The sequence below is a fragment of the Sciurus carolinensis genome, chromosome 15 (genome assembly GCF_902686445.1).
Source record: "Sciurus carolinensis chromosome 15, mSciCar1.2, whole genome shotgun sequence".
Classification (NCBI taxonomy): domain Eukaryota; kingdom Metazoa; phylum Chordata; class Mammalia; order Rodentia; family Sciuridae; genus Sciurus; species Sciurus carolinensis.
The window spans coordinates 14,473,073-14,478,737 of NC_062227.1; the positions used below are offsets into that span (position 1 = coordinate 14,473,073).

At 43.6% G+C, this 5,665-nt stretch overlaps 1 pseudogene; it reads left to right on the plus strand.

The window, feature by feature from the left end:
• Positions 1–1,860: 1,860 nt before the first annotated feature.
• On the plus strand, positions 1,861–2,221 carry LOC124965772 (transcription initiation factor IIA subunit 2-like; annotated as a pseudogene).
• Positions 2,222–5,665: the final 3,444 nt, after the last annotated feature.

Here is a 5,665-nt window from a genome sequence, read left to right on the forward strand (position 1 = left end):
AAGATTTAGAGTGGGGAAATTTTATTAAAATAAAGTATAGGTGGCCATAAATTCTATAATGTAAATATCTTTGTAATTAATTGAACCCCCTGGATTACTTCTTCTGGATAAAGTTCTGGGTTTCTGCCGTGAAAATTGGACACACAAATCATTGAGGTGATGTGTGACGGATGCATGTGCAGTGACTGATAGGAGTGTTGCTTTAATGCAAACTGTTCATTGCTATTTTGCACAGCTTATTGAATGATGAATTGCTATTGAGGGACAATACATTCAGCATGTCATAGTAATAAACTATTTGTTATGAATGTTTGTCTGTTTCAGACTTTACAGCCACCTCTAAAGATTGAGGAGTAATCACTTAACCATGTTAAAAATAAATTTGAAAAGGACACACTATTCTTTGTAAAGCATTTTCTGTATAGAATCTTTCCTAATTTGTTTACTGTTGCTTTGATAACCTAAACTTAACCCATGTAAGTTCCACTATAAACTACCAAATAGTCCAATAGAGAGTATTAGAGGACATCTGTGATCATATTACTTCATTTTATGATTTGATGACATTATAAGGGAGTACAGTAGAAAATATAATAGGTTTAAATTTGTAATTATGTTGAAGGGGACTTTTTTAATGGGATTTCTTTTTTAAAAAATTATTTAAAAATTTTTTTACAGTCTGCATTTTGATTCATTGTACACAAATGGGGTACATCTTTTAATTTCTATGGTTGTGCATGATGTAGATTCATACCATTCATGTAATCATACATGTACACAGGGTAATGATGAAACCAATAGAGTTAAAGAGCTCTTGTGTCATCTCCACTCCTTTTAATGAAAGGACTCTGATGCTTTTATCACAATGGATAATCTGAGACACCCAACCAGTGACACATTCTTGACAGATGTCTTTAAAATAAATGATACAAAATCATTGGGTTGCTTATAAGTGATAAGAAACGTGCAGTCTTTCTGTGGCATATGAACAGGTGCTTGGGAAGATAGGCACCTCCAGCCAGGTTCCTGGTGCACCGATTCTGACATCAATGCAAACCTGAAGAAAAAGCAGTTTATTGCAAATCAAAACTGCACTAAGATTCCATCTCACCCCAATTAGAATGGCAATTATCAAGAATACAAGCAACAATAGGTGTTGGAGAGGATGTGGGGAAAAAGGTACACTCATACATTGCTGGTGGGGCTGCAAATTAGTGCAGCCACTCTGGAAAGCAGTGTGGAGATTCCTTAGAAAACTTGGAATGGACCTACCATTTGACCCAGCTATCCCACTCCTTGGCCTATACCCAAAGGACTTAAAATCAGCTTACTTCAGAGATACAGCCACATCAATGTTCATAGCTGTTCAATTCACAATAGCCAGACTGTGAAACCAACCTAGATCCCCTTCAATTGATGAATGGATAAAGAAACTGTGGTATATATATACAATGGAATATTACTCAGCTATAAAGAATAATAAAATTATGGCATTTGCAGGTAAATGGATGAAATTGGAGAACATCATGGTAAGTGAGATAAGCCAATCTCAAAAATCCAAAAGACGAATGATCTCACTGATAAACGGATGATGACACATAATTGGGGGTGGGAGGGGTGCAAGAATGGAGGAAGGAGGGACTGTATAGTGGGAAAAGAGGGGTGGGAGGGATGGGGGTGAAGGAAAAAATAACAGAATGATTCAAACATCATTACCCTATGTAAACGTATGATTACGCAAATGGTATGCTGTTACTCCATGTACAAACAGAAACAACATGTATCCCATTTGTTTACAATAAAAATAAATTAAAAAAAAAAGAAAAGAAAAAAGAAAAAGCAGTTTCTTCCTCCTAAGCCATGGCATATTAGTTATACAGAAATACCACTTTGGGAAACAAGTCTTCAGGAGAGCCTAGATGAGCTCATACAGACTCAACAGATCACCACCCCCAACTTGCTCTTCAAGTTCTGCTTCAGTTTGATAAGGTTATAAACTCAGCATTGACTCAGTCAGGAACAGAGTTAATTTCAGGGCCTCTCAAATAATAATGTATGGATTATTCCCATACAAAAATGATACAGATTCTGTGATAATGTGTGGACTTTTGTATTGATTGTTGTTGAATTCAGGGACGTGACAGAACTTATTAAAGTGGATAAAGTGGAAATTATAACCTGTGATGGTGAAAATACTGGCTCCATACTACAGGATGAATAGGAAAAAAAGAGACTTTTTAGGCCATCTTCTATTACTATTATGACTTTTTGAAGAGGAGCAAGGAAGAGACTTTTTTTTGAAGAGGAGCAAGGAAGAGACTTTTTTTTGAAGAGGAGCAAGGAAGAGACTTTTTAAAATGACTTTTTAAATGACTGCACTGTACTGTATTATCAGAGAATTCCAGCAAAAAGAAGCTTATAACTGGGGCCAAGATGGCGGACTAGAGGGCGGCTGCATTTCACGCTGCTCCAGGACGCAAGATTCAAAAGAGGAGATAGTGAGAGACTTGGGACCAACTCAAAGCTGCCGGGTGAGTCTCTCCTGTTGGGGAGGCGTCCCGGATGGGGCGGTAGCCCCGGAACACAGGGAATTTGTGAAGTGGAGTTGCTCGGCGAGACGCCCCTCCCCCCACTGGAGCGGTAAACACGGACAACTGGGATCATCGTAGAGGAGGCGGCTCAGCATAGCGCTTGGACTCGAGCAGCCGCTGGGGCTCCGGGCGGCTGCCTGGGGAGGAGCTGCGTGGTGAGCTGTTTGGACCCAGAGTGACCGCTTCCGAACACCGGGGGGTTGCCCGGAGGAGGAGGAGAGGCCCGGCGGGTCGCTTGGGTCTAGGAGTGACTGCATCAGAGCCACGGGCGGTTGCCAGAGGAGGAGCTGCGTGGTGAGCTGTTTGAACTCAGAGTGGGCGCTCCTGAGCGCCGGGGGACTGCCCGGAGGAAGAGGAGGAGCACGGCGGGACGCTTGGTCTGGGAATGACTGCATCAGAACCACAGGCGGTTGCCAGAGGAGGAGTTGTGTGGTGAACTGTTTGAACTCAGAGCTAGCGCTCCTGAGTGCCGGGAGGTTGCCCGGAGGAGGAGGAGGAGCGTGGCTTGTTGTTTGACCTGGGAGTGACTGCATCAGAGCTGCGGGCGGTTGCCGAAGGAGGAGCTGCGTGACGAGCTGTTTGAACTCGGAGCAGCTGCTCCAGAACACTGGTGGCCTGCCTGGAGGAGGAGAGCGGTGGGACGCTTAGTCTGTGAGTGACTGCATCAGAACCACAGGCGGTTGCCAGAGGAGGAGGCGAGTGGTGAGTTGATTGGACTAAAAGCAACCGCTCCGGAACACCGGTGGCCTGCCTGGAGAAGGAGTGTGGTGAGTCACCTGGTCTCGGAGCCACCGCTCCTGAACACCTGGGGGGCTACCCCAAGGAGGAGGAGGAGGAACAGGGCGGGTCACTTGGACTTGGAGTGACTGCCTAGGGCTACGGGTGGTTGGCGGGAGGAGGAGACCCGAAGTGAGTTGTTTGGATTCCTAGTGACTGCGTCGGAAACCGGGCGGCTGTCCGGAGGAGGAGGTGTGTGGCGGGTCTCTGTGTCTCGGAGCTATTGTACGGGGCTCCAGGTGGTGGCTCAGGGGAGGGGCTGCATAGCCAGGCGATTGGTGCAGAGCAGGGTCCCAGGAGCTAGGTGGCTTCTTGCTGGAAGAGCCGCACAGAGACACGCCTAGGGGCGGAGCGAAGTTTCCAGGGCGGCGGGCAGATTCTCTGGGAGAGGCAGCCTAAGGAGACTCGCCTGCGAAGGGTGAGGCTCCCAGGCCCAGGACGTAGGTCCGGGCCCCTGGGATCGTTGCAGAAGAAGACAGCCCAGCCCAGGTGGTAGTTGTAGATTGAGGGGAACCTCTAGGAGGGCAACTGACTAGCGAGACGTCCCCACCGAGTGACTCTTCCCGGCCAGGGGAGGTTTTCCCACAGGGACAGTAAAGTCAGAGACATAGGCACAAACAGGCCTTGCCTCAGCCCACAGCCTACTTCCCCGTTGGATGACAATTGGTCAACAAGTGGAGACACCTCTGCCCACTAGCAGGGAATATACGCCTGAGGGTCACCACCCCTAGAGAGGCAGCTTCTTCGTGGAGCTCTGCATTATCAACCTCCTCCAAGACTTCAGGCTACTGAAGGATAAGAGGGGATATACTAACAATCTTCAGGGACATTATAAGTTGATAGAGGAAATCTGCAATATCTTAATGACCCACTGATCCCTGAACAATATGAGAAAACAAGGGAAGAAAATGCCCCAAACAAATCTAGATGTTACATCAATAAAATCCAACGACAGCATGGCAGAAGAAATGACAGAAAGGGAGTTCAGAATGTACATAATTAAAATGATTAGGGAAGCAAACGATGAGATGAAAGAGCAAATGCAGGCATTGAACGATCGCACCAATCGACAGTTAACAGAGCAAATTCAGGAAGCAAAAGATCATTTCAATAAAGAGTTAGAGATATTGAAAAAAAACCAAACAGAAATCCTTGAAATGAAGGGAACAATAAACCAAATTAAGAACTCCATAGAAAGCACAACCAATAGGATAGAACAGCTGGAAGACAGAACTTCAGATATTGAAGACAAAATATTTAACCTCGAAAACAAAGTTGAACAAACAGAGAAGATGGTGAGAAATCATGAACAGAATCTCCAAGAACTATGGGATATCATGAAAAGGCCAAATTTGAGAATTATTGGGATTGAGGAAGGCTTAGAGAAACAAACCAAAGGAATGAACAACCTATTTGAAGAAATAATATCAGAAAATTTCCCAAATCTGAAGAATGAAATGGAAAATCAAGTCCAAGAGGCTTATAGGACTCCAAATACACAAAATTACAACAGACCCACACCAAGGCACATTATAATGAAAATACCTAACATACAAAATAAAGACAGAATTTTAAAGGCTGTGAGAGAAAAGAACCAAATTACATTCAGGGGGAAGCCAATACGGATATCAGCAGATTTTTCAATCCAGACCCTAAAAGCTAGAAGGGCCTGGAACAACATTTTTCAAGCTCTGAAAGAAAATGGATGCCAACCAAGAATCTTATACCCAGCAAAACTTACCTTCAAATTTGACGATGAAATAAGATCATTCCATGATAAACAAAAGCTAAAAGAATTTACAAAAAGAAAGCCAGCATTACAGAACATTCTCAGCAAAATATTCCATGAGGAAGAGATAAAAACAAAGAAGCAAATCAGCAAAGGGAGGAATTATCCTAAAGGAACTGTCAAATAAAGGAGGAACCAAGATGTGTCAAAAATTTTAAATATGAACCACATGACTGGGAATACAAATCATATCTCAATAATAACCCTGAATGTTAATGGCCTGAATTCATCAATCAAAAGACATAGACTGGCAGATTGGATTAAAAAGAAAGATCCAACAATATGTTGCCTGCAAGAGACTCACCTCATAGAAAGAGATACCCATAGACTAAAGGTGAAAGGATGGGGAAAAACATACCATGCACATGGGCTCAGCAAAAAAGCTGGAGTATCCATCCTCATTTCAGATAAAGTGGACTTCAAGCCAATGTTAGTTAGAAGGGATAAAGAAGGACATTTCATACTGCTTAAGGGAAGCATAAATCAGCAAGATATAACAATCATAAAC